Source organism: Gossypium arboreum, chromosome 6, assembly GCF_025698485.1.
Source record: "Gossypium arboreum isolate Shixiya-1 chromosome 6, ASM2569848v2, whole genome shotgun sequence".
Taxonomy (NCBI): domain Eukaryota; kingdom Viridiplantae; phylum Streptophyta; class Magnoliopsida; order Malvales; family Malvaceae; genus Gossypium; species Gossypium arboreum.
The window spans coordinates 3,677,642-3,689,746 of NC_069075.1; the positions used below are offsets into that span (position 1 = coordinate 3,677,642).

At 39.6% G+C, this 12,105-nt stretch overlaps 2 long non-coding RNA genes across 2 annotated transcripts; both read right to left on the minus strand.

The window, feature by feature from the left end:
- Positions 1–590: 590 nt before the first annotated feature.
- Positions 591–2,834, minus strand: LOC128293684 (uncharacterized). Its single transcript, XR_008283853.1, has 2 exons — positions 2,656–2,834; positions 591–832 (listed from the first exon to the last, which is right to left on the minus strand). It is a non-coding gene; the product is annotated as an uncharacterized LOC128293684 (long non-coding RNA).
- Positions 2,835–7,582: 4,748 nt separating this feature from the next.
- LOC128293685 (uncharacterized) lies at positions 7,583–9,821 on the minus strand. Its single transcript, XR_008283854.1, has 2 exons — positions 9,643–9,821; positions 7,583–7,824 (listed from the first exon to the last, which is right to left on the minus strand). It is a non-coding gene; the product is annotated as an uncharacterized LOC128293685 (long non-coding RNA).
- Positions 9,822–12,105: the final 2,284 nt, after the last annotated feature.

The window sequence follows — 12,105 nt, forward strand, 5'->3', positions numbered from 1 at the left end:
GTATGCACAGATAATTCAAAAAATATTCGAAGAGTTCGAGTAATACTTACAGACTTGAGCTGGAGATTCGGAATGCCACCTTCTAAAGATCTAAATTTTGAAAATCAAGTTTTTCGCATTCTTTATAAAATTTTCGCTTTCAAAAATCTTTGTTTTTGTAAACCCATTCCACAGCCGAGTTGTTGTAATCTAGGCTCTGATACCACTAAATGTAGCACCCCAAACCCGGCCCAGAAGTTATGGCCGGATCCGGCATACCACATCAAAAACGTTAAAAAAAATTTCCATTCTAAGTCTAGAAAATCGTACTTGATGTTCAAAAGATTAATTCATTAAGGGTTAAAGTGAATGGAAGCTGTGCACCAGGTAGGAAACCGGAAAAGAGGTGGTGAGTCCATCGGACTGCTTAAGTACCAAGCTCCCTTCGGATCCAATCCTAGACATACATACCGCCATTGCCACACCTTAACGTCATGGATATTTTTAGAAAACCGATTTGATTAAGTCATTTTTAGGAAAAGTGATTAATTTTGGAAAATACTTTCATTGCGGAAGCTTTGCTTGTTGTCATGTTATTTTGAAATCAACTGTTGTTTTTGAAAACGCGCCCTAAAGCTATCCAATTTCAATAGTTAAAATAAGTATTACCTATCTTAGTAATACATATTAAAACCATCAAAAATAATTAAGCGGCCTTATTACATTTAAAAACCCAAAACTTCAAACGTAAATAAAAGGATGTCCAGTTCACCAGAAGAAAAATCAAACTTTCAGAACGGGTGGCCACTCCGAATTCCCTCACAGCTCCAAGCCCACTATGGTTGGGGATTTCCTGCGTGGATGAAAATAAAATGGGTGAGTTTGGGGAAACTCAGTGTATAAGGAAAACCCATTCAAAGCCCAAGTCAGCTCAAGCCTATTGGGCCTAAGCCCATTCAGATAACAGTGGTACTGGGCCAGAGCCCTTTTCAGATTACAATAAACTGGGCCTTAGCCCCTTATTCAGATAACAGTATGGTCCATAGGCCCATTTCAAAATACATGCAACATCAATAACATATGCAAGCCCATTTGGGGAGACTACTCAACCCACCAACCACTACACTCCACCCGTACCAGCCATACACTCCATGTGGGGAATAGCTCAACCTACCCAGCCCAACACTCCACAGTTGCAGCCTTGCTGCTCAGTTAACAGTAAATTGAGGCAAAGCCTCCAATACGTGGACAAGCCACTTTCAGTACTTCCTCCATCAATATCCTAGTCCCATGCATCAGATAATAAGAAAATGGCATGCAGTAAATAACAACAGTCAAACATGCATTTAGGTCAATTTAACCCTAGGGGTATTTCGGTAATTTATCTACTAGGGGTAAAACTGTAAATTTTTCACTTTTAAAGGTATTTCAATAATTTATCTATTTTAGGGTTTTTCATGCATATTCCTACCTTTCACGTACTAATAGAATCATGTACCGAGGGTTCTTACCGAATTGGGCCCGTTGGCCCATCATTCCAATTTTGACCCATTAAGCCCAAAAATATCGAGGGCACAGAAATCATGCACTTTGCAATCCAAACATTGCAGCTTACCAAAAACATTAATCGATTTACCTCACGAGCATTCGCACACTCGCAAATCTACAAAATACCGGTTTTCGGCATTTCGGCTTTTGCCGATCTAGACTAAGAAAGAGGGTGTTAGTTACACACTGCTTTGCGACGATATCTTGTGAGATCCACACACGAACTGCCTACAATTAGATTACTAACACATTAATCTAACTATTCAAATACGAACTACGTATTAACGCCTGACAATATTCGGCCAACCACACCTACAGATCATAGTAAGCTTATAAGAAATCAATAAGCAACTCATTAACAATTTTTTGTCAATGTTTACCACATAATCACAATTTCACTGCAAGCTGTCTTCCTGAGCAATAGTCACTAAATCATTTATAACTGGAGCTACGAAACTCCAAATCAAGTTCCGTTAATTTTCGCTAAAAATAGACTCATATATCTTCTATCTATAAAATTTTCATAATTTTTGGTTTAGCCAATCAATACCAGATTTTTCTCAAAGTTTCCCATGTTTCACTGTTTGACTAATCTGACCACTCTTCATTACGAATCAAATTTCTCATTGTACAGAATTCAAAATATGTTCTTGTTTATTTCATTAGAAACTAGACTCAATAAGATTTAATTACATAATTTATTTAGCTTCTAATTCATCTCCCACAATTTATGGTGATTTTCCAAAGTCACGTTACTGCTGCTGCCCCAAGCAGATTTATTACCAAATCACTCTTTCACACATAACTTGCATGCATGTTATTTAAACATGTATATCACCAATCAATCATCACATATCTATGATTTTACTTAAGTATAATCTCCATTTCATCATTTTAAAGCACAACATGTTAGCCGATTTTTCCTTTAGCATCTAAGGCACATGCATGTTCATTTGTTTGGCTCAACTTCACCTATCTTCCATTTTTCATCAAAAGAACATGAAACAACAACCATTTCCTTAATTTTAATTCATGACCAAATGTTCACAATACAACCAAAACCAAATTAAGGTAGAATCAAGAAGAACTCATGAACATCAAGATAGAAGCAAACTACCATGAACTTACCTTCAATTTTCTTCCCCAAGTGACCGAACATTCAAGAGCTTTCTCCTCTCCTTTCTCTTCCCTAACTTTAGGCTATGATGAACAAAGATGGACAAAACTTTGTTCTTTTCACCCCTTTTTCTTTTAATAAAATTTCATATTTCATCCATTTAATTCTTTAATACAAAAGACATGAAATTCTCATCATGGAATATTTACCTAAACCATTATCATGGAACATTTACCTAACCCATTATCATGGAATATTTACCTAATCCATTATCATGGAACATTTACCTAACCCATTATCAATTTGTATCAATTTGTACCATAAATTATGGATATCAAGTGCTCATATTGTCTACAACAACATGATGGCTAGCCACTTCATGTAAAATGGGAGGTTTGTCATGCAAATCCTCCTATTTTGCACTCCTATTTATTTGGCCACTTCAATTTAGCCTATAGCATTTTCAAACATTTTCACATAGGTCCTATTTCATAATTTCACTCACAAATGACAAAATCAAAGCATGAAATTTTGCCAACATTCACGAATTCCCGAAAATTGGGGCGTTATAACTCTACCCTCCTTAAAGAAATTTCGTCCTCGAAATTTACGATCCAACTAGTTAAGGGTATTGTTGACGATAGTCTCTTCGATTCCCAAGTAGCTTCTTCCTTCCATGATTACCCCAAAGTACTTTCACTAACGGAATGATTTCCTTCGAGAAAGTAACATCTCGAGCCAATATTTGCATGGCTCCTCCTCAAAGGTCAAATCATCGAACTTCAATTTCGTGAATGGCGGGATATGAGCGAGGTCACACGATAATGCCTTAACATGGAGACGTGAAAACATCGTGAATCCTGTCTAACTCTAGAGGCAATTCAAGCGATAAGCCACTGGGCCTACTTGCTTCAAAACCCGATAAGGCCCAATGAACTGCGGACTCAACTTGCCCTTCTTATCAAACCTTAATATCTTCTTCAAAGGAGAAACCTTTAAGAAGACCATATCACCTACTGCGTACTCAATCTCCTTACGCTTCAAATTTGCATACGACTTTTGCCTATCAGATGCTTCTTTTAACTAGTCCCTAATTATTCTGACCTTATCCTCAGTATCAGCTGCCAACTCTGATCCAAGAATTTATCGCTCTCCTAGTTCAGTCCAACAACTAGGTGTACGACACCTTCGTTCATACAGTGCTTCATACGGTGCCATTCGAATACTCGCCTTGTAACTGTTATTGTACGCAAATTCTGCCAACGGCAAGTAATCCTCCCAACTATCTCGAAAGTCAATCACGCATCCCCTCAACATGTTCTCCGAATCTGAATAACCTCTTTGACCGACCATCAGTTTGGGGATGGAAAGCCATACTAAAGTTCAATTGCGTCCCCAACGCCTCATGCAACTTTTTCCAAAACCGGGATGTGAATCTGGGATCCTAGTCAGAGACAATCGAAACTGGGACTCCATGAAGTCGTACAATCTCCGTCACATACTGACTTGGCTAACTTTTGAAGCAAAAAGTCAAGACGCATACAAGTATGAAATGGGCTGATTTGGTCAACCTATCAACAATCACCCACACCGAAGTCTTTCTTCGATGGTGTTAAGGGCGCCCACTCGGAAAGTCCATAGTTACCCTCTCCCATTTCCAAAGTGGTATCTTCTTTGGTGCAATGATCAGAAGGTAATTGATGCTCAACTTTCACTTGCGGCATGTCGACATTTCCTACAAACTCAGTTACTTCTCGCTTAAGTCCGTGCCACCGGTACAATTCTCGCAAGTCGTGATACAACTTGTTCCCTCCAGGATACATGGCACAAAGTCCTCCATAAGCTTCCTTCAATATTGTGCGCCTCAAATCGAGTCCTTGAACACAAATTCTTCCACGGAAACACGTAACTCCTTCGCCATTTAACCCAAACTTAGAAGTTTCCTTCCTTAACTTGTTGGAAACGAGCGACCAAAGACTCATCGTTCAACCGCTTTTCCTTAATCGATCCACCTAGGTTGGCCTCACTTGCAACTCACCAAGCAGACTTCCATCATCATACGACTCAGACGAGCAAACATTGCTTTCAGATCAAATACAGCTCTACGACTTATAGCATCGGCTACCACATTAGCCTTGCTTGGGTGATACTCGATCGAACAGTCATAATCCTTAAGCAACTCAATCCATCTCCTTTGCCTAAGGTTCAGCTTCTTCTAAGTCAACAAATACTTAAGACTCTTATGGTCAGTGTATATAATACACCTTTCTCCGTACAAGTAATGTCTCCAAATCTTAAGTGCAAATATCACTGCTGCCAACTCTAAATCATGAGTCGAATAGTTTCCCTCATGAGGCTTAAGCTGTCGTGATGCATATGCAACCACCTTACCCTCTTGCATTAACACGCAGTCCAAACCCACGTATGATGCGTCACTGTACACAGTAAAATCCTTCCCAGACTCCGGCTGAATTAACACAAGTGCTTCAGTCAGAACTTTCTTCAACTTCTCAAAAGCTTCCTACTGCTTCTCAGTCCATACAAACGGTACTCCTTTCCTTATGAGTTTTGTCAGAGGTGTTGCCATCACAGAAAAACCTTCCACAAACCTTCTGTAGTATCCTGTCAGTCCTAGGAAACTCCGTATTTTCGACACTGACCTAGGCGGCTTCCACTCCAAAATCGCTTCAATTTTCTGAGAGTCCACCTTAATCCCCTCAGCAGAGACTACATGTCCTAAGAAGGTTACCTCCCTCAACCAAAATTCACACTTGCTGAACTTCGCAAAGAGTTCATTCTCCCTTAATACTTACAGCACTATACGGAGATGCTCATCATGTTTCGTTTCAGTTTTAGAATATACCGGGATATCGTCAATAAAGACGACTACGAACCGATCTAAAATGGTTGGAACACACGATTCATCGAGATCCATAAACGCCGCAGAGCGTTAAATCACCCAAATGGCATAACCGTAAACTAGTAATAACCATACCGAGTCCCGAATCTTTGTCTTATGGATATCGCCTCCTTGACCCTTAAGCGATGATATCCGGATCGAAGGTCGATCTTGGAAAATCTGAAGCTCCTCTAAGTGGTCGAGCAGATCATCAATCCTTGGCGGTGGATACTTATTCTTAATCGTCGGTTTGTTCAATGGCGATAATCAATGCACATCCGCATTGTACCATCCTTCTTTTCACGAATAGCACGGTGCTCTCCATGGAGATACGCTTGGCCTAATAAAGCCCCTATCCAACAACTCTTGAATTTGAACATTTAACTCTACTAAATCCTTCGGTGCCATCCTATATGGTGCGATAGACACAGGCGCCATTCCAGGCAACAAGTCTATTCCAAACTCAACTTCTCGATTCGGAGGCAATCTTGGAAGCTCCTCCGGAAAAACATCTTGGAACTCCTTTACGGTCCTAACCTTATCCACTGTCAGTCCCTCCTCTTCCGACTGACTTACAAATACTAATTAGGCCTCACAACCTTTCCAAATCCACTTTTCGGCTCTTAATGCCGACACCACATTGGACAAATAATCTCTTCTCTCACCTATCACCATAACCTCCTCATCCTTTGTAGTTCTTAACACCATTCGTTTAGCAGCACAATCCAGAGTCGCCTTATGCTTAACAAGCCAATCCATTTCCAGAATGAGGTCAAACTCTCCGAACGGTAACTCCATCAGATCTCCAGGAAAAACCTTGCCTTGAGTTTCTAAGGGTACATTCCTATACAATTTGTCTACCCTAATCGAGTGACCCAAGGGACTTAGTACAGATACCCCACTCACAATCTCCTCGAGCGGTCCAAGTCGTCGATAATTCGTTACGTGGCCACTAACCAATATTCATTACATTGGGGCTATACCAGACACGCCCTTAAAGATCTCCGTTCCGTTAGTCCCGAAGTCATTTAGAAATAGATCCCTAAATTTCGTTGCCCGAACTTGCTCCGGCAACCCTTTCCAGAACACGAAGCATTGCCTGTTACAGGGCACCATCCTTGGCGGCTCTATCATACGGCCCATTCTCATCCGTCGGTGGTGGTCGTGCTACTCCAGTGGGTATGTGTTCAGAAGACGAAGATCCAGCTTGAGTACTACCTCGGCCTCGACCACGGCCTCTTCCCCGAGTAGCTCTCGTACTCATATAGATTTATCTTGATTACGAATTTTTATGCATCAATTCAATATTCCGGTGTTTATTACGGATGTTTTATGAATCGACAAGATAATTCAAAGTTTGTTTTCGCAGAATCAAGTCTAGCTACTGATTTGATCTCTTATCGATTTTCCTATGGTTTCAGTATCACCCTATCTAGAGTATCCTAGCGAGGATTTTAGTACAGACAGATAATTCAAAAAAATATTCAGAAGAGTTCAGAGTAATACTTACAGACTTGAGCTGGAGATTCGGAATGCCACCTTCTAAAGATCTAAATTTTGAAAATCAAGTTTTTCGCATTCTTTATAAAATTTTCGCTTTCAAAATCTTTGTTTTGTAAACCCATTCCACACCGAGTTGTTGTAATCTAGGCTCGATACCACTAAATGTAGCACCCCAAACCCGGCCCGAAGTTATGGCGGATCCGATACCACATCAAAAACGTTAAAAAAAATTTCCATTCTAAGTCTAGAAAATCGTACTTGATGTTCAAAAGATTAATTCATTAAGGGTTAAAGTGAATGGAAGTCATGCACCGGTAGGAAACCGGAAAAGAGGTGGTGAGTCCATCTGATTGCTAAGTACCAAGCTCCCTTGGATCCAATCCTAGACATACATACCGCCATTGCCACACCTTAACGTCATGGATATTTTTAGAAAACCGATTTGATTAAGTCATTTTTAGGAAAAGTGATTAATTTTGGAAAATACTTTCATTGCGGAAGCTTTGCTTGTTGTCATGTTATTTTGAAATCAACTGTTGTTTTTGAAAACGCGCCCTAAAGCTATCCAATTTCAATAGTTAAAATAAGTATTACCTATCTTAGTAATACATATTAAAACCATCAAAAATAATTAAGCGGCCTTATTACATTTAAAAACCCAAAACTTCAAACGTAAATAAAAGGATGTCCAGTTCACTAGAAGAAAAATCAAACTTTCAGAACGGGTGGCCACTCCGAATTCCCTCACAGCTCCAAGCCCACTATGGTTGGGGATTTCCTGCGTGGATGAAAATAAAATGGGTGAGTTTGGGGAAACTCAGTGTATAAGGAAAACCCATTCAAAGCCCAAGTCACTCAAGCCTATTGGGCCTAAGCCCATTCAGATAACAGTGGTCTTGGGCGAGCCCTTTTCATTACAATAAAGCGGGCCTTAGCCCCTTATTCAGATAACAGTATGGTCCATAGGCCCATAGGCCCATTTCAAAATACATGCAACATCAATAACATATGCAAGCCCATTTGGGAGACTACTCAACCCACCAACCACTACACTCCACCGTACCGACCATACACTCCATGTGGGAATAGCTCAACCTACCCAAATTTAACACTCCACGATTGTGACCTGCCACGCTCGATTAACGATAAATTGAGGCAAAGCCTCCAATACGTGGACAAGCCACTTTCAGTACTTCCTCCATCAATATCCTAGTCCCATGCATCGATAATAAGAAAATGGCATGCGATAAATAACAACGATCAAACATGCATTTAGGTCAATTTAACCCTAGGGTATTTGGTAATTTATCTACTAGGGTAAAAAGCGTAAATTTTCACTTTTAAAGGTATTTCAATAATTTATCTATTTTAGGGTTTTTCATGCATATTCCTACCTTTCACGTACTAATAGAATCATGTACCGAGGGTTCTTACCGAATTGGGCAGATTGGCCCATCATTCCAATTTTGACCCATTAAGCCCAAAAATATCGAGGCACGAAATCATGCACTTTGCAATCCAAACATTGCAGCTTACCAAAAACATTAATCGATTTACCTCACGAGCATTCGCACACTCGCAAATCTACAAAATACCGGTTTTCGGCATTTCGGCTTTTGCCGATCTAGACTAAGAAAGAGGGTGTTAGTTACACACTGCTTTTGCTGACGATATCTTGACGAGATCCACACACGAACTGCCTACAATTAGATTACTAACACATTAATCTAACTATTCAAATACGAACTACGTATTAACGCGACAATATTCGCCAACCACACCTACAGATCATAGTAAGCTTATAAGAAATCAATAAGCAACTCATTAACAATTTTTGTCAATGTTTACCACATAATCACAATTTCACTGCAAGCTGTCTTCCTGAGCAATAGTCACTAAATCATTTATAACTGGAGCTACGAAACTCCAAATCAAGTTCCGTTAATTTTCGCTAAAATAGACTCATATATCTTCTATCTATAAAATTTTCATAATTTTGGTTTAGCCAATCAATACCAGATTTTTCTCAAAGTTTCCCATGTTTCACTGTTTGACTAATCTGACCACTCTTCATTACGAATCAAATTTCTCATTGTACAGAATTCAAAATATGTTCTTGTTTATTTCATTAGAAACTAGACTCAATAAGATTTAATTACATAATTTATTTAGCTTCTAATTCATCTCCCACAATTTATGGTGATTTTCCAAAGTCACGTTACTGCTGCTGCCCCAAGCAGATTTATTACCAAATCACTCTTTCACACATAACTTGCATGCATGTTATTTAAACATGTATATCACCAATCAATCATCACATATCTATGATTTTACTTAAGTATAATCTCCATTTCATCATTTTAAAGCACAACATGTTAGCCGATTTTTCCCTTTAGCATCTAAGGCACATGCATGTTCATTTGTTTGGCTCAACTTCACCTATCTTCCATTTTTCATCAAAAGAACATGAAACAACAACCATTTCCTTAATTTTAATTCATGACCAAATGTTCACAATACAACCAAAAACCAAATTAAGGTAGAATCAAGAAGAACTCATGAACATCAAGATAGAAGCAAACTACCATGAACTTACCTTCAATTTTCTTCCCCAAGTGACCGAACATTCAAGAGCTTTCTCCTCTCCTTTCTCTTCCCTAACTTTAGGCTATGATGAACAAAGATGGACAAAACTTTGTTCTTTTCACCCCTTTTTCTTTTAATAAAATTTCATATTTCATCCATTTAATTCTTTAATACAAAAGACATGAAATTCTCATCATGGAATATTTACCTAAACCATTATCATGGAACATTTACCTAACCCATTATCATGGAATATTTACCTAATCCATTATCATGGAACATTTACCTAACCCATTATCAATTTGTATCAATTTGTACCATAAATTATGGATATCAAGTGCTCATATTGTCTACAACAACATGATGGCTAGCCACTTCATGTAAAATGGGAGGTTTGTCATGCAAATCCTCCTATTTTGCACTCCTATTTATTTGGCCACTTCAATTTAGCCTATAGCATTTTCAAACATTTTCACATAGGTCCTATTTCATAATTTCACTCACAAATGACAAAATCAAAGCATGAAATTTTGCCAACATTCACAGAATTCCCGAAAATTGGGGCGTTACAACTCTACCCTCCTTAAAGAAATTTCGTCCTCGAAATTTACCTGATCCAACTAGTTAAGGGTATTGTTGACGCATAGTCTCTTCTGATTCCCAAGTAGCTTCTTCCCTTCCATGATTACCCCAAAGTACTTTCACTAACGGGACAGATTTCCTTCTGAGAACCGTAACATCTCGAGCCAATATTTGCACAGGCTCCTCCTCAAAGGTCAAATCACCGAACTTCAATTTACGCAATGGCGGGATATGAGCAGGGTCAGCACGATAATGCCTTAACATGGAGACGTGAAAAACATCGTGAATCCTGTCTAACTCTAGAGGCAATTCCAACTGATAAGCCACTGGGCCTACTTGCTTCAAAACCCGATAAGGCCCAATGAACTGCGGACTCAACTTGCCCTTCTTATCAAACCTTAATATCTTCTTCAAAGGAGAAACCTTTAAGAAGACCATATCACCCATCACAGTACTCAATCTCCTTACGCTTCAAATTTGCATACGACTTTTGCCTATCAGATGCTTCTTTTAACTAGTCCCTAATTATTCTGACCTTATCCTCAGTATCAGCTGCCAACTCTGATCCAAGAATTTATCGCTCTCCTAGTTCAGTCCAACAACTAGGTGTACGACACCTTCGTTCATACAGTGCTTCATACGGTGCCATTCGAATACTCGCCTTGTAACTGTTATTGTACGCAAATTCTGCCAACGGCAAGTAATCCTCCCAACTATCTCGAAAGTCAATCACGCATCCCCTCAACATGTTCTCCAGAATCTGAATAACCCTCTTTGACTGACCATCAGTTTGGGGATGGAAAGCCATACTAAAGTTCAATTGCGTCCCCAACGCCTCATGCAACTTTTTCCAAAACCGGGATGTGAATCTGGGATCCTAGTCAGAGACAATCGAAACTGGGACTCCATGAAGTCGTACAATCTCCGTCACATACAGCTTGGCTAACTTTTGAAGCAAAAAGTCAGTACGTACAAGTATGAAATGGGCTGATTTGGTCAACCTATCAACAATCACCCACACCGAGTCTTTCTTCGATGGTGTTAAGGGCAGCCCACTCAGAAAGTCCATAGTTACCCTCTCCCATTTCCAAAGTGGTATCTTCTTTGGTCGCAATGATCCGAAGGTAATTGATGCTCAACTTTCACTTGCTGGCATGTCAGACATTTCCCTACAAACTCCGTTACTTCTCGTTTAAGTCCAGGCCACCAGTACAATTCTCGCAAGTCGTGATACAACTTGTTCCCTCCAGGATACATGGCACAAAGTCCTCCATAAGCTTCCTTCAATATTGTCTGCCTCAAATCAGAGTCCTTCAGAACACAAATTCTTCCACGGAAACACAGAACTCCTTCGCCATTTAACCCAAACTTAGAAGTTTCCCCTTCCTTAACTTGTTGGAAACGAGCGACCAAAGACTCATCGTTCAACTGCTTTTCCTTAATCTGATCCACCTAGGTTGGCCTCACTTGCAACTCAGCCAACAGACTTCCATCATCATACAGACTCAGACGAGCAAACATTGCTTTCAGATCAAATACAGCTCTACGACTTATAGCATCGGCTACCACATTAGCCTTGCTTGGGTGATACTCGATCGAACAGTCATAATCCTTAAGCAACTCAATCCATCTCCTTTGCCTAAGGTTCAGCTTCTTCTAAGTCAACAAATACTTAAGACTCTTATGGTCAGTGTATATAATACACCTTTCTCCGTACAAGTAATGTCTCCAAATCTTAAGTGCAAATATCATGCGCCAACTCTAAATCATGAGTCGAATAGTTTCCCTCATGAGGCTTAAGCTGTCGTGATGCATATGCAACCACCTTACCCTCTTGCATTAACACGCGGTCAAACCCACGTATGATGCGTCACATTGTACACAAGATAAA